General features: G+C 40.2%; 1 protein-coding gene across 1 annotated transcript in view; it reads left to right on the top strand.

The window, feature by feature from the left end:
• TUBGCP5 (tubulin gamma complex associated protein 5) overlaps positions 1-27,185 on the top strand; it is a 1,009,385-nt gene that overhangs the window by 624,744 nt on the left and 357,456 nt on the right. The window lies entirely within an intron of this gene.

The raw sequence follows: 27,185 nt of genomic DNA, 5'->3' as shown, positions 1-27,185 counted from the left end.
GCATTAAACTCATAAAGATCACATAAGCCAATTTGTCTCATGATGAAGTTTTATTAATGTTAAACCTTAGAAATTTTACCATCATGTGGTTACTTTCTGTGTTCACATAAAGTTAGATACTTAAACATTTTTATCAATCAAAATCATATCTCCCATCTGATCAACGCAGCTTCCTTCCCTAGTGAAGTGCCATTTACTTGTTTTTGCTCTCTTGCTGTAACACTTTACTCCTCACTGGGGATTTCTTGCATTTATCCTTCTTTAATACTTGTTTTATCACATCCCCCGCTATAGAAACTTTTGAGTTGCTGATGGAATTATATCAGTAAGTCTGGCTTAATGTTGCAGCTGCCCTACCCCTTGTATTATTTAACTCTTCTCCCATTTCTCCCAGGCATTGTTGTGTCATTCATTTTACTTATATGGGATCATTTGTGTGGGCCCACACACTGTGCCTTTGCATTTGATTTGAGCCCTTTATAAGCAGAGTATGAATTTGTATGATTTTGCAGCAGTTACATGTATATTACATTATAGTTAAATATAGCACCCCCCAGGCATTTAGTTTTATAATACTAAGTTGTGATACTGCAGGAATTTAGTTGCGTTAGTACCACTGCAGAAGTTTAGTTTTATAGTAGTAGTATATTATTAAGTTGTACCTGCAATAAGTTTCATATTACACAAAAAGGGGAACTGATTACAGACTATAATTATTTGAGGCCAGCTGTATGAAGTAAGATAACATATCCTTGAATATGCAACATGCTGCTTGTCTGTCTGTTCCCAGCAGGTAATACATGAGAAAAAAAATGTTTATTGACATTTGACTACCAGGAAAGTCCAACTTGATCATTTTATCTGCTTTCAGCAGAGGCCCAGGGAGAAAAGCTCCACTAGTTAAAAAAAATGCATATATGGAGGTGAAAAATTGACATAATATTCCAATATACTGTACATACCTAGATTAATATAAATATTAATATACATATAACATGTAGAATGATACACATACACCGTCAATGAAACAAGATAAATGCAGTATCATGTAATGTTGAAATGTGTTGAAATGTAAGTGCGAGAGTTTATTATTCACTCATAAAGCAAATGTCGGAGTGGACAATTCAAACAGTGGCTAAGGAGGAGGAGAGGAAGAGAAGGGACTGGAAGGAAAGTATTTGTTAGGGGTAATAAGTGGAGTAAATGTGGGAGGCAGGAGAAATAATGAGTAAAAGCAAGATTAAGGGTGAGGTAAATGAGAGGAAGAGAAATAAAAACAAGTAAAAGGACAGATGTGATGTATGTAGGTTTTAGAGGAGAAGGCGCTAACATTTTAGCAAGGAGAACAGCAAGTTTAAAGTCAAGAGTCAGAGGAATTCTTTTAGTTGCAGCTTAAATAAATGAATGTTACGTATTGACTTGACTGGGGATGGGATTATATAACAGACTTTTGCTACTCAGTATGAGACATTGATCACAGTTTTTGTAAGGCTTGTAGATGTCAAATACATTTTTGTCATAAGCTCGAAGGTGACGATTTGGGTGGCAGTGATGGAGAATTGCGTCTACAGCTTGGCAGGAAGTGGGATTAAATATAATTTTGTGTGTTAGGAGAAGTTGGGTTTAATTTAGTTGGTGGGATAATTCAAGTCAATTTAGAGGTTTTAGTTCAGAATAGTGATGTGCTGTGTGACATGTATGAGCTGCAAATCTAGCTACCTTGTAAGACTATTCTAATTTAGATTTTAGGGTGGCTTGGAAGTTTGTCAAGATGGGAAAACCATATAATAGAGAGGGAATAGGTATTTAGTGGGAAGAGTGACTCTGTTGGATGCAGTAAGTTTTTGGCACTTTATAGCACTCCTAGTTTTTTGAGAGTTTTTTTTTTACATTGCGCTATAGGTGGAGGTCATATTTGAGGTTGTCAACTATTGTAACCCTCAGCAGTTTTGTATGGGTCGCTACTTCATTTGGCACATTGTTTAGAGATGTGATCTTAAAGTTATTTTTGTCATGGGTAAGTGATTTATGGAAAAATAAAAGGAGTTTGTTTTCTTTGGATTAAGGAGTTGTGGTTGCAAAGCCAGTTATCAGCAGAGTTAAAGGCATGTTGTATTATCTTTTCTAAATGTTCTAGATTGTCTGTGAGGCAGGTTAGGGTGGAATTGTCTGCATACTGTACGAGTGATGCTTGTTGTAAAGATGTATAAAGATTTAAACATATTAAATAGAAGAGGACCAAGGATAGAGCCTTGTGGTACACCTGTAATAATGGGTAGTTAAGGGTAAAGAGGAGAATTCCATTTGGTCGCCTGGTAGCATTCTGACAAGTAATTATTAAATCACTGAAGAGTAGGTTGAGATACTCATTATGGACAGTTGTAGTAGCAGTTTTTTTGTCAAAAGCTTTTGGTGAGTCTAATAATAAGGAAGATACAAGTTTACCGCTACCCCCTGGCTTTATTTAAGTTATCTGTAAAAGTTAAAGGGGCAATTTTTATGTTTTGGACAGGTCAAAAACCATGTTGAGCATTGGTTATTTTCTTCCTTTAAGAGATGCTGGAGTAGTTGTTTATGGGAACATATTTCTGAGAGGGGGATAAGGTTGTTATGGGTCTTAAGTTAGATGTCTTGGTAGAAATGCCACATTTGTGGTAAGGAATGAATGTGCAGTGTAATGATGAAATGTACAGTAGGTTCATAGGTAGTTAATAGACATGAGGTCCAGGAGACCATTGAGGAACTTATCTCAATTACCCCAAAGAAGTATCAAACCCAGTACATAAGGAAGCTGCTCATGACAGCAGGTTATCAGACTGTACTTTATAGCAGCTTGACATATCAGAAAATAAACTTTAAAGCTATAATATCAAAATGAATCAACAAGTACAATGTGTAAGATCAGGCTTCTGTTAAATGATTTGACTGTTCAAGATGTAGAATGTTCAGTTCACACCTACGCCTGTCTGGATGGCAGATGTTTTGCTGCTAATATTTAATGTAAGAGTGTCCTGGGGGACCCTGTCAGATGCAGGCAGTCCAAGGCCTTGTCAAGCTGTCTGTAAAATATTTCTGTAAGTTACTCTTAATTCAAACTAGTTTACCCTTTGATAGTATGGTATCTCCTGATCTTATCACCCCTTTCTTTTATATTTCCAGCTTTTAATTTTTCCAAGTCTTTTGGGTTTCTAATACCATGATGGGAATGGACCCCATTCGTAAGTCAAAGTATGATTACAGTTCATGAAATTAGTATTGTTTCAATCTTTGATGTCAGACAGAAGTGCTCTTCGCAGCACCCACAATGTGCCCAGTAATGACGACTCCTGCAATTCATATGGAGTTACATGTATTGGTAACATATCTAAATATGATTATAGGTTCTCTTTTTATAAGACCTATTGCTCCTACTACTATTGGAACTGTCTGGGTATCTTTCTTCCACACTGCTCTCATTTCCGCTTGCAAATCCTGATATTTTATGACTTTGTGTCACTCTGTATGCAAGACTAGTTTTGTCTTCTTTTCATGGACCAGTATATCCGGTTTTCCACTGTATGTATTCCATAATGTCTAAGCAGGTCTTCATACCATAACCCCTTTTCCCTCTCACTTCTTTTGTTGACTGTTCTGTACACTGTGTTCAATTTATCAGTAATGGTATAGACTTTTCAGCATCTTCTTAATTCATAGTATTTTATTTTTGTATCATTAAACCTATCTGCATTTAACTTTTAAAATATTTATTTTCTTGAGTTAAATGTTGAGGCCCAGATAAAGCGTAGTTCTCACTATGGACAAAAGTCGTTCCCCTCAGTACAAAATAACTTTAAAAATTACAGATTCATTATTCTTATTTGCTAAGCCTGTCACAACCTTTGCATTTTGCATTCATGTCATACACTTACAGCTGAATAGAAATATGCGGTTCATTGCTCAACATATTGCTTTACTTTGGCTGACTCATTGCAGCTTATTTTTAGTCCAGTCCTGTAATGTTCCTTTAAATGTTTCTGCAGTTCAGTGAATCAAGAAATTATTCTGCCTGCCCAGACAAACAGGTACAGACAACATGTTATGTCTCACAGAAAGTTTGGATTAACTGCTTTCAGTAGCAGAGACACAAAGATGATCTTATAATATTGAACTTTAAAGGGAAAGCACCAGTATATACTCAAAGCTTTACATTTTGGTTTGCTATACACCAAAATCATGTACACTACTTTGTAGAGAGAAAAATGGGTACTTCCTTAGTATAGTGGTCTTGCCGATATAATAACCTAAAAGGGCCAAAAATATGAAGTAAAAATCAAGCATTCTGCGAAAATCTGTACAGTTGAGAGGTATGTCTAAGACTGTCCCTCCTAATCCATCCTAAAACTGGTGATTTGGAGAAAAGGGAGTGAGAGGTACGTGCTAAAGCCTAACACGAGTAGGTGAAGTTTAATCCCACTTCAATGCGCATAGTTTTTAACATACAAATAAGTGTTAATGTTGTTTGTGTATGTTGGCGAAGGGTGGAATAAATAATGTCATACTCTTTAGCCGCAGGTAAACTTGAGATTAAATCCACACCAAAAGACCGATCGAGAACATGCTTTACCTTGCAAAAGCAGTCGTCAAGCTTCTGAGGCTGTAAAGTTAATGTAGGTTAGAAGCAGAACACAACATGACTGTCACCACCGCTATACTTAGTGTATTAAGTGACTGTTGTCCTGAGTATGCATTGAAAATAAACTGGGTGGGGGGGGGGTTACCACCAATTAAATTCACCAAGCTTCTCCTCCTACTTAACTCTACCCAGTGTAAATGAAACTGAAAATGAACAGGTTTCCAGGAAATCAAACCTTTTCCCAAAACTTATAAAAATGCAATCTGTTCCCTAGATCAGTACATTCCTATGTCGACGTCTTGCCATCATATCTCTCAACTTGTTAACACTTGTTGACAAAGCCCAAAATAATGTGGGGACAAAGGCCAAAAAATAGGGACAGAGTTTAAATATTGCTCTTATAAACTTAGAAATTTGCTAGAATAACAGGATTTGTGTTGGCATGCATTTTCTGAAGGCTGTGAAGTGTGAACCTCAAATGTATGTGATTATTTAGGGGCCTCAATCCTCAGTGATTTGCCAGAAAACCACAAATTTCATAAGGAAAAAAGAAAAATATGAGGCAAAATCTGGACAGTTGAGCCATATTTGTTATGTCAGCAACAGCTGCTTTATTGTATTTTTCCAGATCTAAAAGTAATTTAGCTGCTCATAGCTCCTTGGACTTTATTGTAATTTAAGGGCTGTCTGAGTTTTCCTTCGGAATTTTACTTCTCATAAAACTATATACGACTAAGTAATAAAAATAATTTCAAAATATTTTGAAATACAAACTGTGTTCTATCTAGTAAGTAACGTCAACTGCAAAACTATTGGTACTTCCTTATTATTCCACAAATTCGCAGTAAAACACTCACCTGAAACTGCTGTAATTGCCCTGATCACTGTTTAAGTTACTATATTGGCAAGGCTACTGTAATAAGGAAGTACTGAAAAATGTGCTTATGCTGAAGTCAGTGCATGTCCAGTCATTTAAAAGTCAAGCATAAAGCTGTGGTAAAACAAATATACGTAACTTTCATTTCAGTTAAATTGCAATACCTCACTTGTCCAGACCATGCATAAATCATTCAAGTAATGCAGTCTTCATTGAAAGATTCTGGTTCAGTGCAAATGTCTGTGACCAGCCCTTACCACCCTCATGAAGCAGTGGACAAAGCTTAGACCTGTATTTTTAGGATCCCAAGGAAGGCTCACTGTGAAGCAGGATGGGTGCAACAATTTAAATTTAGAATTTCCTCTCCTACGCATATTCATTGTTTTTAGCTGAATAATCATGATCACATCACTCCTGCTTCCATTATCTTTATTTCTAGGAGCCCAAATTTTTGACAAAATCATTTTTGTAATTTTGTAGGATTGACGTGTGAAAGTGAACCCAAAGGAGTCTAGGAAACTTCACACTGACTGTGGGAGAAAAAGCTATGGCCATCTCAATTTCTGTCTCTTCTCTCAGCAGGCCAGTGCATTCCACCAGCTTATCTTTCATGATCTCCACACAATTCACCCCATCATCTTTTTTTTGGAATACCTCTGAACCACAGGTTTTGTGCCTTCTTCTATCTTTTGTATCCACAATTGTAGTCTCTAAAAGTGCTGGCATTGCTTCAAAGGTCCTTCATTCCTCCTTCAAATCCAGCAGCTGGTCAGAATGAGACCTCAAGGCTGCTTCTACCCTGTTAGGAAGTCTGAAGCAGTTGCATTTTAATATATTCTTGTAACCACAGAGGTGTCACATTTTATGATGTAATGACAGACGCAATTTGTTTTATCAACATATTTTATATTTGTCTGTGTTTCTTGTGGTCATGCTATCATCCTATGTGGCTGGATGCCTTTATTGTGCTCATCTTTGCATAGTCACTACTGGCAGCTTCTATTTAAAATGCTTTACCTTTTGACATTTCATATGCAATACGTTCACTCCAGTCTTAAGTTATTTTTGTCATTTGGAAGAAATCATCTGTTGTTCCAACACATACTGCTTCATTCGCTTCAGGGCCTTTTGCAGAATTGGCTGTAGAACCTGTCTTCTTGATAAATTTAGGCTGTCAGTAGGCTATATTCTTCTTGACATGTTAGGTTGTATGGTTTTGTGGTTGTTTGTTCATAGTTCATAGTTCATAGTTTAGTACTAAGCTAACTGCCCTTGCGAGACATTTTAAGCTTAGCCAATTATCCCTTGTGAGACTCAAACCCTGCACCTTATGTTTGTAAGGCAAGCACCTTAGCCATTAAACCACCCATCAGCCAGGAAGTCCTGTGCACCCCTCTTAATAGAAATCTTCTGCATTAAATTGCTCATTGCCAATCACTACATAATTGCCACATTCTGTCCTAGCTGGTCCTGCTGTCAGGCCTGTGCTGCCCTATTAGATAATTCCCTTTCCTCTCTTTAGTTCTCAGACCATTTGCAACTGTGGATTTAATTTCCCAGTAAAGGGATGAGTTGCTCACGTGGAGGGGGCAGTCTGGAGTGAGGATGGCACATCATTTCATTGAAGATGAGTGATTTTTATTCCCTTCATTCTCTGGACGCTTGTCTTTAAACGCTTTGCATGAGAATGATCAGCCATACCAAAGTTTATTATCTGAACAAACAAGGAGAAATAAGATCCTGTGCAGGAAAGTGCTATTTATTATTATTAGTATTAAGACACAACAACAATAATAATAATAATAATAGTAATTATTATTATTATTATTATTATTATGAATTAGGTAAACCCCCTAGGAAAAGTGTCCCTTTTAATGGGTGATTCAGCAGCACTGTCTGACTAAGTGGCTTGCAAAGTCCCAAGAATGCAAGACAAAGCTAATTAGCAGCTGATAGTGTTACCTTTGTGTTATCCTGACTGACTTCTTCATGTCTGGGAAAGGATATTTGCTGTGACATACCCATTATAGTGATGCTTGTTACAGGGGAAGAAAACTGCCTTGCAGATACACTGAATCATATTCTGTATTCTGCTTTGACTGTACTGATTCATCCAGGCTTCTCACCTGCAGGAGTTGCTAAGAGATAGACCGCTCCACCAGCAAGGAAAACACATTGCACCCCTGTTCTCCTACCTCTGCTGAACTGTGCTAAATGGGTACTAATCCACCTTATCTGCAGTGGAAAAGGCATGTTTGCATATGCATCCCCCTTTCCACTGCTTCTATATCTTCTGGAAAACGTCAACATGGAGACTGCTTTCTGGTCCCAGAGGATTGGCTAGAAGAGTCAGTCCTGCGGTCTCAGTCTTCTTTCTTTTGCATTTGAGTTTGGCTTCTGGCTTCTTTTTGGCTAAGCTTCTGGTGTCATTCTAAGGAGATCCAGTGTCTGTCTGCCTGGGATGACATGATAGACAAGCCTCGCTGTTTTGCCAAAGATGGGTTGCACCTGTCATCCCTAGGTTTTCGAATACTGGCCAAGGCTCTTGCCATCCCCATAGTGCCTTTTTTAGGCAAGTCTCAAAGGACAAACCAACCACCATAACCAGCACAGGTAACCAAAAACTAAGGGTAATGCTACTCAATGCCAGAAGTCTCAGCCTCAAAATGCACACACTCGAGGCTCTCCTCAGCATGGAGAAAATCGATGTTTGTGCAGTGACGGAAACCTGGTTCAAGGCTCAAGAGAGCACCCCAGCACTGCCAGGTTACAATTCATATCATACCTTCCGGCCTCAGTTACAGGATCGCAGTACAAATGGCGGAGGTGTATCCATATTCATCAAGGATACCCATATCTCCAGGTTAGTAGCGCAGCATGATGCCCCAGAGATTATCCATGCGCAACTATCAGCAGGCAAAACCACATTTCAAGTCATAGCCGGTTATAGATCGCCCACCATGTCCTAAGATGCTCACTCTGCATTCCTTGAGACATTGGAAAATATAAAGGTCCTACCCAACACCATAATCTTGGGTGATTTCAACTACCCTGGTATAGACTTGGCGAACTACCAATGTTCCAACTCCTATGCTCAGCGATTCATAGAATTTATAAATTCAAATGCCCTTGAACAACTAGTATGTTCCCCCACTAGAGGGGACAACATATTGGATTTAATCATCACAAATATGGGCGCCCATTGTACCACACCCATTATCACTCCCTCCTTGGTCAGATCCGACCACAAACTGATAACCCTGGACATCCTCACCCCTCCACCTCCCCCAGTCAAAGAAACCATAGTCGAAAACCTTTCCAAAGCAAACTTCAAACTACTTGCATCCAAAGTGGAAAGCTTCACTATTCCCTTGCAGAAGGATAATGATATCCAGGATGCGGAATCCTACACCAAGGCACTCTATATGCATCTTCAGGATTGCATGGACCGTGCTATCCCAAATAAAACCAAGACTCCTTCCTCAAGCAAGAAGAAACCAGTCTGGTGGACCCCGGCTATAAGCAAACTTTGCAATAAAAGGAGGAGACTTATACAAAAAAAGGCCAAATCTCAAGTAGAAAAATCATCCCTGTTCAGCATTAGTAAGAAATTGAGGGCCCTCATCAAGTCAATTAAAGCTAATTTTGAAAAGAAAGTTGCCAAGGATGCCAAGGATAAACATAAGGCCTTCTATGGCTACGTCAAAAACCTAAATGGCAATGCTCAGGTCTGTTCTGAGCTAGTACAAAATGGAACAAAATACACTGACCCTTCTGACATTTCCAACATCTTAGCTGACAGGTTCAGTGCAAATTCCCCCCTACGCCCCTCACCACCTACAGGGCCTATTACCATTCCAGGGGATTGTGCAAGTCCAATTATTACTGATACGTTGGTTAACAAGGCTCTATCTAAAGCTAAAAACACTGCCTCCATGGGACCAGATGGTGTCCCAGGCTGTGTCATACGCGAGCTCCAAAAGGAATTAACCCCGCATCTTAATACCCTGTTCAGTCTCAGCCTCTCCACAGGATATGTGCCCATAGAATGGCGCACGGCAACGGTGGTCCCGCTACACAAGGGTGGGGCCACAACTGACCCTGGGAACTACCAACCAATAAGCCTGACCAGTCTGATCTGTAAGGCTATGGAGCGAATCATTATGGAACTCATAAATGGAGAGATTGGGAACCTCCAGTCGCTGGACCCCACACAGTTCAGCTTCGTCAAGGGCAGATCATACCTCCTGAACCTGGTGGATTTCTTTGAGACAGTTACTCAGGCTATAGATAAGGGAAAGGAGGTACACACGGCTTACCTTGACCTTGCTAAAGCATTTGACACCATTCCCCATTCAGGTATTATTGATAAGCTCACCAGCCTGGGCATAAACCCTTACGTCACAAGATGGATCGCAAACTGGCTCTCAGACAGATCCCATAAAGTAAGAGTAGCGGAATCTATGTCCGAATCTAGACCAGTAATGAGTGGTGTGCCTCAGGGCTCTGTCCTGGGGCCCCTCCTGTTTGAAATATACTTCTCAGAAGTACAGGCAAACACGGAAGGGCTGTGGCTGACTAAGTTTGCGGACGACTGCAAACTGGGTGCTATAATAGAGTCTCCGGCCAACATGGAGATCCTCCAGAAGGGCCTAAATGAGGCTGATGCGTGGTGTCAAAGCCATGGTCTCAAGCTAAATGCAAAAAAATGCATAGTAATCCCCTTTGGAAAAAACAGAGTACCCGCAAACTATAACATAGGAGGTAATCCCCTGAAATCTGAAGAAGAAATAAGGGAGCTAGGGACCCAAGTAGATAGTCAGCTTTCCTTTGATAACCATGTTGCCAAAGTGGTTAGAAAATCCTTCTATGTGACCCATCTGATCACGAAAGGGTTTGCATCAAGATCTAAGGATGTAATAGTGCCCCTCTACTCTTCCCTCATCAAGACCCGTTATTGAGTGCAATGCACCAATTGGAATGTACCTGGCTAGACATCTCCAGCAGCTGGAGAGACCACGGAGGTACCTAACCAAGAGGATTACTGGCCTCAAACAGTTGCCCTATGCAGCACGATTGAAAAAGCTAAGTCTGTTCTCTGTTGCATACCGCTTTCTCAGAGGCGATCTCTGTCTAACGTACAGAGCCATGTCCAACCCAGAATTGTTGAACATGCTCCATCTTAGCAAAACCAAATCTACGCGAGCTACACGCTCTAGGGATATAAACCTCAACACAACAATGAATAGAACATGCTGGAGGGATAGATTCCCTTCGCAGAGACTTCCCTTACTATGGAACAGGGTCACAATCTACATAATACAGAGCCCCTCACTATCACTCTTCAAGAGGAACCTTGATGAGTGGATGGGTAACAGAAAGTTCACACCGGGGATCACACCAACAGCACTACTAGATAGGGGCCAAGGGTGTTAGCTGCTAGTACAAGGGTCTAGGGAACTACTAAAGGGGCGGTGAATACTGCACAACGTGGCTGGGCTAATATATGCCTTTGGGCAGATAGCCCAGTACCAACCTATGAACCTATGTAGTCTTATTTACTGCTTCTTAACTTTCAGAAGCTGCCCTATAAATTTTGAGTGAAACTTACAAGCCTTTTTAATTGTGAATTTACAGCGCACAAAATGATAACATTTTTCACTTACTTTTTTTTGTTTGAGACCTGACGTTTTCTCATATTAACCTCTGAAACAATACCCTATATCTACGGGATGTTTCTTTTTTCCACCCATTTTGTCTGAGTTACTTTGTTACATTTTCATGACATAAAAGACACAAATTTTAGTTCTGTATAAGGTGATTGCACAGTTTGCAAGGATCCTCCACCTGAGACCTTAGCCACAAATTGAGCTCATTGTTTAGGACTTGAATTTTGTGATTAAGGTAGATGTTCTTCGTGTTTCACTGTTGCAGTCATTGGTTATCTGCTTGCATGTAGCCCTCAGTCTGCCTGATTAACAAAGTCTTGGGTCCTGCATCGGTTGCTGTCCCTTCTTCCATGACGTCAGGTCGTCAGGGGTATAAAACATGCAGCCGACGCCATTACATCAGTCTTTCTTCTATGACCCAGGTTAGTGGTGCAGTCACTAGAGAAACTAAGCAGGGAGGGATGGCAGAGAGAGGCCAACACTGCCTCGATCCCCACCTTAGAGATGGAGATGGAAGAAGTTAAACTAACTGCATGCCTGACGTACGTTTGGAGGTACTTAACTAGGCTATTGATTACTGAGGATCTTTAGAAGCCCAGCCATATATTTCCATGAAGTTTTTAGCTCTTGTATTTTAAGTACAAATGACCGAGAGATGAGCAGAACATGTACCTACTGTCCGTATCCATTAGAGGCAAGGGTGCTAAACCAGAGGTGAATTTGGGTTACCAGTCCATTCATCCAGGTTATATCTGAATAGTGTAAGGGCAGTACTTTGCTTTATGTAGAGGAAGATGATTCCAAAGAAGCAGTATTCTCTTTGAGACATGTATATTTCTCCAACATGTTGGATTTATATTGTAAGAGACTGATATGTTTTGAGCGAATGTTTATGACCCCATTGGACTTGTGAAGGTTTAGGTATGAGAGGATAGGGTCTGTTGAGGCTCTGTACATGAGGCAGCGATCCCATCTCAGTACCTGTATGACACTAAAAAGAGGGACAAGGCTTTGAGACAGTCCACATAGTTTTTATGATTTCGGCCCTTTATTTTTTTTAGTAAGAAAGCAATGTGGGCATTCAAGTTGTATCAGATGTTTGGACAGGTATGTACCAAAGGGGACATTATACTCAGTGATTGGCCTGTGAGTGCAGAATACAGTTGAATGGTCACATCCCTGGGCCTGGATGCCTTACTGTTAATGATGAAATTTTCAATAAAAAAGGAACTTTCTTATAAAACCTTCAACTGTATCGCAGTTTTTTGCTTCTAAAAAACTCTCTATGTGCAGGTCTTCTAATAATTACATTGCCAGCCATAAAATAAAATAATTAATCTAACCCAGCTGATTCCATCCTGAACTGTAATTTCCTTCCTTCAGCTGTATCGTAGCTTGTTGCTTCTAAAAAACTCTCTACATGCAGGTCTCCTAATAGTTACAGTGCCAGCCAGAAAATAAAATAATGTAGGTTTGATGCTAAGGAAGCACATTACTGTACATTTTTAAAATAAGTAATTATAACTGACTAATACAATGCCAGGGCCGACACCTGCTTGCTTTCTCCTTTATCTGTTTTAGTCCCCCCCATTTCTGAATAACTGCATTATTTTAATAAGGAAAACTTGCTGCCTATATCCTAATCTCTGCCTTGCTCCCCCCAGTTTGCTATTCTGTTGCAGTCTATCATTTAACATTACACTGTCTAGAGACATAATTAGAGGTAGGAGTTTTACAGTGCCTGGAAACCTACTTTTGAATTTAAGGATCTCTGATAATTTTTGTGGGCTCCATAAGCTGTGGCTGAGGTCTAGATTGCATAGCATGTATTGAAACTGAAGAACAAAGCTGAGCCAGATCACCACGGCTATGAAAAAATCCACTTTAATGATAAAACACACAAAGGAGTAAGGGCTTTCACGATGAGTATGTGCTTAAAAGCAAGTTTGTAAATCAACTACATTCAGTCTGATGAAGCGGTCAGTGAGATCGTGAAAGCGCTTACTCCTTTGTGTGATTTTATCATTAAAGTGGATTTTTTTCATAGCCGTGGTGATCTGGCTCAGCTTTGTTCTTCAATTTTTGCTTTGTTTACTGAGAGCCTCCTTCTTTATCAGGTTGCTGGTATTGTTTTTTCGTTTTTTGATACTTGTTGTTACCAGTCCTGAACATGGCTGAAGGCTCCGATTTGGATATGGAGACTACTACTGTTGGCAGCATACTACGTTCACAAGCGGAATGTCTTGATCGGATCTTATGTATGGTGGTGAACCCACTAATAAATCAACCTGTGTTTCCTGAAGGTGATAAAGTGAATATTGATGAAAATGTGCAGATACAATTTAAAGAACATTTTAGGGAGTATGAGAACAAACTTTATAAATTCAAGCATCTGCAATGGCAGAGGTTCCACCTCAAGGCTTCTCTATGCTATAAGATTGTGCCTAGAGGCTTACGAGTGCTAACTATGCCTACTTATGGGAATCTATACCCCGAGTTATTAAAGAAGTGGCAACAGAGAATTTACAGTTGAGTTACGATTATATGAATTTACTTACTGACTTTTTCCTGCCACAGGAAAGGGGGTTAATAAAAGAATTGAAGGGTCTTCATATGCGCTTACAAAATACATTTTCTGCTGACATACTAGATAAAATTGATATACTACATGAGCAAATATCTAGTTTTGAAAAGCACCTTCAGAACGGCAAAATAAAAAAACTACAACGAGATATGAATGACTTTCAAAGTGGGAGGGTCTTTGCCTGGCCGAGGCATCCCACCACGAATAACAATCATTCAGCTGAGCAGCCTGCTACTCAATGACCAATGGTGAACACAGAGGTGGAAGAGGAAGTGAATGTACACAGAAATGCTATTGAGAAGGCATCTACTTCAGAGGCAGTACAGACTACTGCCAAGAAAACGCAGATGGTAAGCACCAGTACTGATAACATGAACAGTAAATCAAATCATACCACACAAGCAAATCCTTTTTCCGAGGATTTGAATTGGAAAAATGGAACACAAATAGTGCCGTTTCAGTTACAAGACCCGTTACCCATCAAAGAGAGGTTGAGGAGCCGAGGACGGAGGGGCAAGGCTCCACACATACAAAATGGGTCGGGGATGGAGCAGAGACTTACGAGAAGCAAGACTTCAAAGGTTTGGTTTTAAATATCTCTAATATACCCCTGACCAATGCGCAGCTATCGGTATTGGGTAAAGGACTGTCTTTCATTCCAGCACAATAGACTGAATTAGCAGATATACTGCAGGAGCTAAGATTATTTGCTAGAACTTTAACACTGAAAACTATTTTTAAAACTGTTGATAATGAAAGTCATACCTTTGTTAAACCTAGCACATTTGTCCCTAAAAAGCATCCGATTGTTGATACTTCTGTATCGGTTTGTGAATATGAGATTAGGAAAATGTTTGATAGAGGCACTGCATCTAGCTATTTTAATTTGAGTAAAGATGAGAACGATGCATTATTTGAATTAAAATCTTTACAATCTATTGAAATTAGACCTGCCGATAAAGGGAGAGGGGTAGTTGTTCTTGATAAAGACTTATATATTACTCAAATGCAGTTGTTATTAAATGAAGAGAACACTTACCAGAAAATAACTCGATTGCAAGCCAGGGGAATAACAGATAGAATTTCTATTATGTTGTTTGATCTTCTTGTTAGTGGAATGATTTCTGAGAAATTGTTTAAATACTTTATCACTGAGGCCCTTTTATACCCAACTATATATGGGCTACCTAAAGTGCACAAAAGTTCAAAGATTCCTCCTATGAGACTTATCGTCTCTAGTAAAGGATGGGCGACAGAGCCCCTGTCGATTTATGTAGAGAAATGTTTACATCCAGTGTTAGAGACTTGTGATAGTGTACTGAAGGATACTAAAATGTTTTTGCAAATGTTATATAATGAAATGAAGGACATTGATTGTGAATATTTTTTTGTTACACTAGATATTGTTTCATTATTTACTGTCATCCCCGGTGCTTGGGGGATTGAGAATATTAGAAGTTTATTGAATACAAATCATTTTTATACCAATGATAAAGTAAATTTGTTATGTTCATTACTGGAAATCATCTTAGAAAATAATTTGTTTAGCTTTAGAGATCAGTACTATCTTCAAAAGATTGGCATAGTGATGGGCACTCCTTGTGCCAACAGATACGGCAGCCTTGCATTAGTTGAATGGGAATGTAACTCATTTTTATTGAAAGAAGAGTATAAGAGAAATTTGATTTGGTGTACTCGGTTTGTGGACGACATGTTTTTTTCTGTGGGGAGGACAGGTAGCTTTCATCCTTATAAGTTGGGAACTGCTGATTGAGAGCCCAGTGTCTGTTATTCTTAAAGTGTATTAGTTCTGGTTTAGGCACTTGGGCTTCAGGCCAGTTATTTTACATTAAAAAGGTTCGTGGTCTGCACTCTTGTGGGAGAAGAGGCTGGACTCTGCCCTTCTGAGCTGGGAATTTCTGGTTAAAGGTTTATAGTGCCTGAATATTTGAACTGTATCTTACTGAAATTGGTACACCTTGTTTGCTGTAGCATAGACTAGATCCAGGTCTGCTGAATCTAGCTTTGTTTATATGCTTGTTGTTTGTTTGCTTGTTATTTCTCTGGAAAGCTAATTCCACCTAATATGCGGCTTCTCAGCGCTTCTGTGGATCACTAGTGATATCTGCATTGCTTACTGTACTTATTTTCTTGTTTCACTTGAAAGAAAGTTACTGTTTGTCGTTTTTGCATTTAAGTTACCTGTAACACATTGCACTTAAGTTACCTGGCACTTGCGCGCTAAAGCAATTATATAAGTCAGCACTAAAAATTAAAAGCACTACACCCTCACTCCCCACTGGCCCTTGTTTTCAATTATTAAGGAATTCCCAATATTATTTTAGCATGTCCAAAGGTCAGTTGTCACTCTCCTCTCTGGTCCAGCTGGTGAATCTGGGAATCTTGAGGCAATGTTACAACTGCCTCATGTACACAGACAACCCTTTCCAACTCCCAACAAATTCCAACACATGTGAGAGATGCAACCATATAGCCAAACTGGAGGCCAAGCTCTCTCAACTCAGTACTGGCATAACCAGTCAGGAGGAGAAGGAAACCACACTCACTACAATTCCAGTCTCACATAGACCTACCACGACAGCAAACCAAACACATAATCACACAAAAACATACTCGGAGGCTCTAAATAAAGATCTGCCTAAGCAGCAGAGACCTCCAAAGCAGACACCCAAGCAACCGCTACCCCAAAACAAAACACGTGCAACACATATCTCACAAAGCCAGTGTGCCGAACAGTCACAGCCCTTAAGACTAAACAACACACCTGATACACTTGTAATAGGTGACTCTATCGTCACGCACACTGACGTCCCGCTCACCAGGCTGAACAAGGAGAGGGTCACGGTGAGCAGCCTGTCAGGCGCTAGGATCCGCCACATAACACAAGCACTCAGGTCACTCCAAGGCAAGTACAAATATGACTCAGTCATTGTCCATGCTGGTGTGAATGACCTGAGACGTACCTCCCTGGACTACATAAAAAGAGACATAAAGGAGCTCTCTGAGCATGTAGCCCAGGCCGGTATGACCCTGACCTTGAGTAGCATCTTACCCTCACCAAGAATGATGCCACAATATGAAGACAAGATGATCAATTTCAACAATTGGCTTAAGTACTGGTGTCATTCAAAGGGGATCCAATGCCTGTCAGCTTGGGATGATATGCTCGACAAGCCACAATGCTTCGGTAGGGACGGCTTGCACCTGTCACCCCTGGGCTTTCGGATATTGGCAAAGGCTCTTGCTACCCCCATAGTGCCTTTTAGGCAAGGCTCAAAAGACAAACCCACCTCCATAGGTATCACAAGGGATAAGAAACTAAGAGTAATGCTACTCAATGCCAGAAGTCTAAACCCCAAGATGCATGCACTCAAAACTCTCCTTAGCATGGAGAACATCGATATCTGTGCAGTAACAGAAACCTGGTTCAGGGCTCCCGAGAGCACCCCAGCACTACCAGGTTATACCTCATACCATGCTTTTCGGCCCCAAAACTTGGACCGAACCACAAAAGGAGGGGGAGTATCGATATTCATCAAAGATACCCACACCTCCAGGTTGGTGGCAAAGCACGAAGCATCAGAGACTATCCATGTGCAACTAACAGTGGGTAAAACTGCCTTCCAGTTTATAGCCTGCTACAGACCACTCTCCCAAACCCAGGAACCCCACTCGGCCTTTCTGAGAACACTGGAAAATATGAAGGTCTCTCCAAACACCATTATATTGGGCGACTTCAACTACCCAAACATAGACTGGGAGCATTACTCTAGCTCCAACACCCTAGCCCAAAGGTTCCTAGAATTTATAAACTCAAATGCTATGGAACAACTTGTTACCACTCCCACAAGAGGGAAAAACATACTGGACCTGATCATCACCAACATGGGGACTCTATGCTCCAGACCAGAAGTGTATCCCTCACTGGTAAGATCAGACCATAAACTAATCTCACTGGATATTCACATCCCGACCCCACCCCTGCCCAGAAAACCACAGTGAAAAACTTCTCTAAAGCAAATTTCACACTCCTCAAAACCGAGGTGGAATCCTTCAAAGCCGCCGGGCCTGAGGAAAATACGGCCCAGACCGCAGAATCCTTTATAAACGCATTCTGTGAACACCTTCAGGAATGCATGGATCATGCGATCCCAAATAAAACCAAGACCCAATCCTCCAAAGGCAGACGTCCTGTCTGGTGGACCCCAGCCATAAACAAACTATACAATAGAAGGAGGAAGCTACTAAATGATAGAGCAAAATCCCAAAAAGGGAAGGCATCACTGATCAGTATTAGCAAAAAACTACAGGCACTCATAAAATTGTCTAAGGCCAGCTTTGAGAGAAAAATTGCACAGGACACTAAGGATAATCACAAGGCTTTCTTTAGTTATGTTAGGAACCTGGGTGGTAATTCCCAGATATGCTCAGAATTAGTCCAAAATGACAAAAAATACACTGAACCCACAGACATTGCCAACATCCTAGCGGACAGGTTCAGCGCAAACTCCCCCCCCCACCAAAAGGGCAAATATCTATCCCAGCAGAGTGCTGCCCCCTGACATCTCAGATGCTCAGGTAAGAGCCGCCCTCTCCAAAGCAAAAAACACAGCATCAATGGGACCAGACGGTGTCCCGGGCTGCGTCCTACATGAACTCCAAGAAGAGCTAAACCCAAACATAAAACTACTGTTCAATCTCAGCCTTACTACATGATATGTGCCCATAGAGTGGCGTACAGCAACAGTGGTCCCTCTCCATAAAGGTGATGCCTCAACGGATCCTGGAAACTATCGCCCCATAAGCCTGACTAGCTTGGTCTGCAAAGCTATGGAAAGGATCATCATGGACCTCATAAATAAAGATATTGGGGACCTACAGACACTGGATCCTACCCAGTTCGGCTTTGTTAAGGGCAGATCCTGCCTCTTAAACCTGGTTGATTTCTTTGAAACAGTCACCAAGGCCATTGACGAGGGGAAGGTGGTCCACACAGCCTACCTGGACCTCGCAAAAGCCTTCGATACAATACCCCACTCGGGCATTATAGATAAGCTAACCAGCTTAAATATAAACCCCTATGTCACTAGATGGATTGCAAACTGGCTCAAGGACAGAACCCACATGGTTAGAATTGCTGGAGCCATGTCAGACTCCAAACCAGTTACAAGTGGTGTCCCACAAGGCTCAGTCCTGGGACCTCTCTTGTTCGGTATATATTTCTCGGAGGTACAGACCAACACGGAAGGACTGTGGCTGACCAAGTTCGCAGATGACTGCAAACTGGACGCCATAATCGACTCTCCAGCCGACACAAGCATTCTCCAAAAGGGCCTCATAGAAACAGACAACTGGTGCCAGAGCCATGGCCTCAAGCTAAATGCCAAAAAGTGTATAGTCATCCCCTTTGGCAAAAACAAAGTGCCCACAAATTACCACATAGGTGGTAATCCATTAAGTACAGAAGAAGTAATTAGGGACCTGGGGACCCAAGTTGATAGCAATCTCTCATTTGACAACCACGTGGCCAAAGTGGTTAGAAAAACATTTTATATAGCCCACCTAATCATGAAGGGATTCACATCTAGATCAGGGGAGGTCATTGTGCATCTTTACTCATCCCTCATCAGGCCCATAATTGAGTACAATGCCCCTTTTGGGATGTACCTTACCAGACACCTGCAGCAACTGGAAAGACCCCAAAAGTACCTCACCAAGAGGATCAAAGGGCTCAAACAGATGCCATATGCTGCCCGGTTAAAGAAACTCCAGCTCTACTCAGTGGCATACCGCCTGTTCAGAGGCGATCTGTGCCTGACGTATAAAGCCATGTCCAACCCGGAATTAATGGACATGCTGCACCTCAGAAAATCCAAATCCCATCGAGCTACGCGCCGAGAGACTTGAACCTCAGCACTGAAATAAATAGGACATGCTGGAGGAACAGATTCATAACCCAGAGGCTCCCTTCACTCTGGAATAAAATCCCAGTCCAGGTTAGGCAGTCCCTCATTGACTCTCTTCAAGAGGAATCTTGATGAGTGGATGGGAGATCGTAGGTTTACCCCGGGTATCACTTCTGTGTCACTGTTAGACAGAGGCACAGTATACTAACCTCGAAAAAGGGCATAGCAAAATAAATTTAAAATGGGTGGCGAAAGCCAAACACATTCTGGCTAGGCTTATAAATGCCCTAGGGCAGATAGCCTAGTATGAACCTATGAACTTGATTTATTTTTAGAGTATTTACATACCACCACCTCCTTCTTGAAATTTACAAGTAAAATCTCATTTGAGGAAATAGATTTCTTAGATGTGAAGCTGAAGAAATCTGATGTACTTGGAATACAAACCAGCATTTATAGGAAACCCACCAGAAGGAATGCCCTGTTACACAGGAATAGCATGCACCCGAAGTTTATTGGGAAAAATGTAGTGAAAGGGCAGATCCTCAGATTGATGAGATTACACAATGACAAGTCACAATTTAGACTAGCATTGGATAATCTCAGAGAAGAGATCTTAGAGAGAGGGTACTCTAAACATATTTTTGATAGTTATGTACTTAATTTAACTAGAGAAAGAAGTACCAGAGGGAAGGCTTATTTCTCTGAAAGAGAACAAAATATTTTGCATACAAATAATAGAGACAGTAATACATTTAAGTTCCCCCTTACTTATACTAGTGATATCAGTATTTTCTGTGATGTTTTCAAAAGAAATTGGAATATTTTAAAAACTGTTAAAAGAGATGCACCTAACTTTGCTTTCAAAAATAAGAAGTCTCTGAAATGCCAACTTTGTTATGGTATTAAAAATGGTGGGTTGAATAGCATTTCTCAAAGAAGAGGTACCTATACCTGCAGGAATTGTTCAGCCTGCAAGTACATATACTCTTGTACAACCTTTGTGCATCCATGTTTACATTCTGAGTTACAAGCTAGACACTATGCTGATTTTAGGACTAAAAATATAGTATACTTTGGATTCTGTGTAACATGTAATGCCTATTATACAGGTAAAACGAACTGAATGCTAAAGGAATGTATACAAGAGCATTATAGAGACACTCAAAGTAAGAAGGAAACCAATGCTCTGGCTAAACATGTAGAGGCAGAGGGTAACTCACATTATTTTAAAATTTCTAGTTATAGTGATTTTAGAAGAAGGCATCAGAGGAGGTGACATCAAAAATAGAACTGAAATTGCAGAACAGAGATGGATCCTTAGACTAAATGCTGATACACCACCAGGAATTAATAAAGCTGTTTCCCTAAAATCCCTTTTGAAAGCTAGGGCACTTAGGCATTAAGTATGTCAAGATGATATTTATGTGTTTGCATTTGTGACTCTGCTTTTATTTATGTGAATATATATATATATATATATATATATATATATATATATATATATATATATATATATAATGAATTTTATATCAGATGACTAATTGCATAATTGATCTATTAATGTTTTAATTAATGAGTATGTGCTTAAAAACATGTTTGTAAATCAACTACATTCAGTCTGATGAAGCGGTCAGTGAGATTGTGAAAGTGCTTACTCCTTTGTTTGATTTTATCATTAAAGTGGATTTTTTCATAGCTGTGGTGATCTGGCTCAGCTTTGTTCTTCAATTTTTGCCTTGTTTGCTGAGAGCCTCCTTCTTTATCAGTTAGCTGGTATTGTTTTTTTTTTCGTTTTATGTATTGAAACTGACTGGCTGGATTGGAAGTCCCTCCCCCTTTCAGCTATTGTCCATTAAGAGTCAAACCTAGTTTTAAAATCCATGGGAGCCATTTTTAAGCTCACTGTGCAGCTGTCTGGTCCCTTGGTGTTGTATTCTCAAGATGCAAGTATGATTTCAGTTATAAAATAGTAAATGCTTGTATTTTTAACTGGAAATAACGCCTATATTACTTATGTCCTTAGGCTTGTTTTCTGTTCTAATGATTAGCCTGTGATCGAAACTGTATCTGTATTTGGAGAACATGGTTAATGTTATCTTTTTCTGTGATTTATCCACTGCTGATTGGTATCGTTTACTTGATTTTATGAGGTCTAACTTGTTTGAATTTAGGGTATAGTAGCTAGTAAAACTAAATTGAAGAGTGGCTGTACAGTAAAGAGTGAACTTTTAAACTAATTGACTATTTTGTAGAAGTCTGCAAAGAGTGTAATTATAGTATTATTAGCCCCCACAAGCAATAGTGTAGCACATTCAGCTCCTCTTTTTAAGTTGTTTGTAATTAAAGCTATTTTAGTTTGTAATGGATCAGACCTATTAACCTTTTTAGGAAGTTTGTAAGGGCCTAATTATTAACTTTTGCACACAGCTTTGTAACACATATAGGAGTAGAACAACTTCAACTGTAGATCTTAATAGTGTCTTTTTCTAAGTCTTATTTGCTGTAGAAAGCGATAGAGTTATAAAAAATAAGTAATTACAAATTGCTAACTCTTCTGACATTGCTGTTATGCGTTCTAGATACTGTAATTAGAAGTCAAAGTGTATTTGAAATTAAGCATACTGTAGATTAGTAATACTTATAGTACTGCTATGAGGTATTATATTTTCTATTATTGGAAATTAAAAGGAAATGGAAATTAAGCATAGCATTGTATTGTCTATGAAACTAATGCTACATGGCCTTGAATAGCACATATTTTCCCTTCCCTTGCTAAGAACCCTCTAACTTATTTCTTTTTACTCTTTTTAGTAATCTAACCCAATTGATTTCATCCTGAACCATGATTTTCTTCCTTCAGCTGTATCGCGGCTTGTTGCTTCTCCTGAAAAACTCTCTACAAGCAGGTCTCCTAACAATTACAGTGCCAGCCAGAAAATAAAATAATGTAGGTTTGTTGCTAAGGAAACACATTCCTGTACATTTTTAAAATAAGTTATTGTAACTGACTAATGCACTGCCAGGGCTGACAGCTGCTTTCTTTCTCCTTTATCTGTTTTAGTCACCCCCCCCCCCCATTTCTGAATAACTGCATTACTTTAATAAGGAAAGGTTGCTGCCTATATAATAATCTCTACCTCACTCCCCCCCACCCGCTTAGCTAGTCTGTTGCAGTCTATCATTTAAAGTTACACTGCCTAGTGACATAATTAGGGCTTGGAGTTCAGGCTTACTCCACTCCCCTACCCTACCCCAAACCCCACTCACCCCCACCACTCCTACACTTACAAATAAAACACAAACTCCCTCAATGCTGTTAGCCAGTCACATCATCCAAATCACCTAATCACCAATTCCAACCGCCACTGCTCTCAGTTTTCCTATAACTCAGACTTGCGAGAGATGCACTTATATATCCAAATTGGAAGCCACTCACTATCCAGCCAAGACCAGAATAGCTGATCAAGAGGAGAAGATCAGCACTTGCACCACACCACATGGAACACATAGCCCTCCAGAACACACACCAGCACTGCCTTCATATAAAAACACAAACCCACCTTCGCGGAGGCTCTCAATAAAAATCTACGCAAACACCTGAGATATTTAAGGCAGAAATGCACTCAACCACCACAACACAACACTAATCACTAGACACATAACTCTTCTAAACAGTGTGCCTCTCAACCAAAGCCCCTAAGGCAAAATAGCATGCCCAACACACTAGTCATAGGTGACTCGATAGTAAAGCACACTGATGTCCCACTCACTAGATTGAATAAGGAGAAAGTAACATTTATCTGCCTGTCAGGTGCCAGGATCCACCACATAACACATGCACTCAGGTCCCTCAACAACAGGTACAAATATGACTGTGTCATTGTACATGTGGGTGTGAATGACCTGAGACGTACCTCCCTGGACTACATGAAAAGAGACATAAAGGAGCTCTCGGATTATGTAGCCTAGGCGGGTATGACCCTAGTCCTGAGCAGCATCCTAACATCACCCAGAATGATACGACAGTACAATCAGAAAATGATTGATTTCAACAATTGGCTAAGTTTCTGATGTCATTCTAAAGGGATCCAGTATCTGCCTGGGATGACATGATTGACAGATCTCGATGCTTTGCCCGAGATGGCCTGCATCTGTCACCCTTGGGCTTCCAGATACTGGCCAAGGCTCTTGGCACCTCTATAGTGCCCTTTTTAGGTGGTGTTCCAAAGACCAAATTGCCATTGTAACAGCTACAAACAAATGCAATCTGAGGGTCATGCTGTTCAGTGCTAGAAGTCTAAATCTCAAAATGCATTAGTCCGAAGCACTCCTTAAAATGGAGAACATTGACATTTGTGCTGTAACAGAGACCTGGTTCAAAGCAGCAGAAAGCACCCTGCACTACCAGGCTATAACTCATTCCACACCTAGGCCCCAGAACTTGGACCAAAGCTCCAAAGACAATAGGTAAAAAACTTTCTTACACTGTGAAAGACAACAATGAGGAAAAGAAAAGGCAAACACTACTAAAAACTCCTGTTGTCCACCACGGCAGTAAAACTTGATAATAAAATCAAAACTTTAATAAAAAAGAATATAACATAAAACAAGCAGTCCTCAGTATTCCGATGAAGACTCCCCTGCCATAAACAAACTCTACAACAGAATGAGGAAACTGATACGGAATAAGGTGAAGTCTCAAGACTGGAAAAACTCCCTTACCAGCCTCAACAAAAAGTTGAGATCCCTCATCAGTCCTCTAAAGCTAGCTATGAAAACAGAATTGTAGCAGATAGTAAAGACAGCCACAAGGCCTTCTATAGTTATGTAAAGAAGCTCCACGGCAATACCCAGATTTGCTCTGAGCTACTGCACAACGGTACCTCCTATACCGCGCCAACAGATATTGGCAATATACTGGCCACAGATTCAGTGCCAACTTTACCCCTCTCTCCTCCACAAAGGACCAATCACAATACCAGTAGATTGCCAGGCACCTGGTATTACTGCTGCACAGGTTAAAACAGCACTTTCCAAGGCCGAGAATACAGCTTTTATGGGACCTGACAGTATCCCTGGCTATGTTCTACATGAACTACAGAGTGAACTGGCACCTCACCTGTGAAGATTCTATTCTTGGGCCACTACTCTTTACTGTTTTCACCAATAAACTCAGTACCGCCACCAACCTAGCTACCATTGTACAATACAGAGATGACTCCTCCATCATCTGCGTAGCACCCTCCTTTCCTGAGCTCCTGTGTAGAACGCAAAAATCCATTACAGACATAGAACAGTATCTCTCTGATACCAAGTCATACTTAACCCAAACAGGACAAAACTAATGCTATTCTCAAATAACAAAACATCTGAGCCCCCTCCTCTTTTTATCATCCATCTTTTAACAATACCACAATAGAACCTGTTAACCATACCAAACTGCTAGGCGTAACAATTGACAACTCCCGAAAATATGACAAACACATAGCCCTATCGATCAAAAAGGTCCACATCAAACCATACATACCTCTAGACAGTCTATAGCCAGGACACATCTACTATCTGCTCTGCTCTGTGCCTGTCCCATTTTTACAAACCTTAGAAAATCAGACCTAATCAAATTAGAGGCGTGCTACAATAAAATACCCAGAGTTGCTACTAACCACCCTAATAGATCACGCCACTGCTCAGATCTCCTCCAGGTAAAGTGGATCGAATTACCAAATCTACTAATCCTGTCAATCAACTTACAATTGCCCACACCATTATAAACCAACCACCCTCCCCTCAAAAACTAAGTTCAACCTTAATCTAATAGTTAGATCCCTGCAGTCATCCAACAAACGTGTACTAAATGTCAGTAAAGCCAACAATAGTTTTGGGGATTCCCTGTTCTCCAACCAAATATGAAAGACTTGGAACTCCATTCCCCAGCAGATACTTAACACTGCTAACTCTTCCAAATTCAAAATGCTTCTCAAGGAACACCTAACAAATAAGTGGCTCGGCTGCTGCACTACCCCAGGTTGACCTTTCCTTGCTCTGTATAGCACCACACTCACCTAGCTTCTAAGTTTTCACTTTCAGCATAACCCAATCCTGGTCTCTCTCTTTGCTACCTTTCTATATACATATTTACATAAAAACTCAATGACTATTAATTAAGCAGTACAGATGTCCGAATTGTGACTTTATTCACGTCAATCAAATTACCATGTTTTATCTAAGTCTATTCTTACTTCAGCCTATATGTCAGCTTATATGTCAACTTTTTTACTTGTACCTTCTATATTTTTCTCTGTTTTTATAATGTATAAGAAACATTAGCATAACAGAGCTTATATTAGTGACTTGTTATGTGTTACCTTTCCACATATGATTTTAAAAAATTTTTTGTAATGGAGCTTTTCTCCCTAGACCTCCGCTGAAAATGGGCTTCTGGCCCAGTCAGCCATTCCTGGTGAACAATTGTAAAAAATAAATAAATAAATAAAATAAAATAAATAAATGTAAAATAAATAAATAAATAAAAGCAGGTACATAGTGATCAAAGGACAGTTCATTGTTTGCACAGTCCCATGATTACTGGCTCAGTTTTCAGGGGCGTGATGTCAATTTGGTAGTTACATGGGACTTCTTGCTTGCCAAAGAATACTATTATGCATTTCTTGGCATTTAGTTTTAGTTCATGCTTGTGACATCAGCAATTGGTTTGGGAAAGGCCCTCTTGGATGATCTTGATATCCTGTGGGGAGTTAATGATGGTACCAACTAACTTTACAATCTTCTACAAATTTGGTCAGCCATAAACCGTTAATAGTAACTTTGACCTCTGAAAAATAAATGCCAAAGAGGAGTGGCCCAATGACTGAACCCTGGGGTACATGTGTCATTATTAGATCAGCGAAACGGCATTACAGCAAATGCTGTTTTGCCAACTCATATAGACCGAAATTCCAAAATGGCGAAGGCTCAGGTCAGCAATTTTTTTCCCAGGGAAAAAAAATCCTGTGCCGTGACATTGCCATTTACCCCACTATAGTGTGATCTCGAGTTGGTATATTTAGTTAGGGGGGTGGGGGGGGCAAATTCCCCACTTTGTCATGTTTGAAGTGGTGTGTATGTGTTTTTAGTGCAAGCAATTTCTTTCCCAAGGAAAGAAATTGCTGTTTTGAATGTTCACGGTTTAGTGAGGTTGCTGATTATGTGTCGATGAAGAGGTGTTCTTGGAACACCTCTTTGAGCATTTAATATCGACCCGGGTACACCACTAATGCCAAGTTTTTTTGGAGGTGGTAGACAGCCTACCCTAATTTCCTGGGTTCTTTTTCTTATGAGTCAGTTTGCTGTCTGATGATATCTACAGAACTGTTGGTGAGTGAGCCAGTATAACTCCATACTGTACAATGGTACACCACATTGATAAGGGTAGGGGGTGGCATGTATGGTTGTACACATGTCTGTTGTGATCAGAGATTGTGAAAGTCACAGCTATCTTTGGGGAGGGAGTTAC

This window comes from Protopterus annectens, chromosome 5.part0, assembly GCF_019279795.1.
Source record: "Protopterus annectens isolate FY-2018-M chromosome 5.part0, PAN1.0, whole genome shotgun sequence".
Classification (NCBI taxonomy): domain Eukaryota; kingdom Metazoa; phylum Chordata; order Ceratodontiformes; family Protopteridae; genus Protopterus; species Protopterus annectens.
The sequence above is the reverse complement of the archived record's forward strand: the minus strand, read 5'-3'. Positions and strand labels throughout refer to the sequence as shown.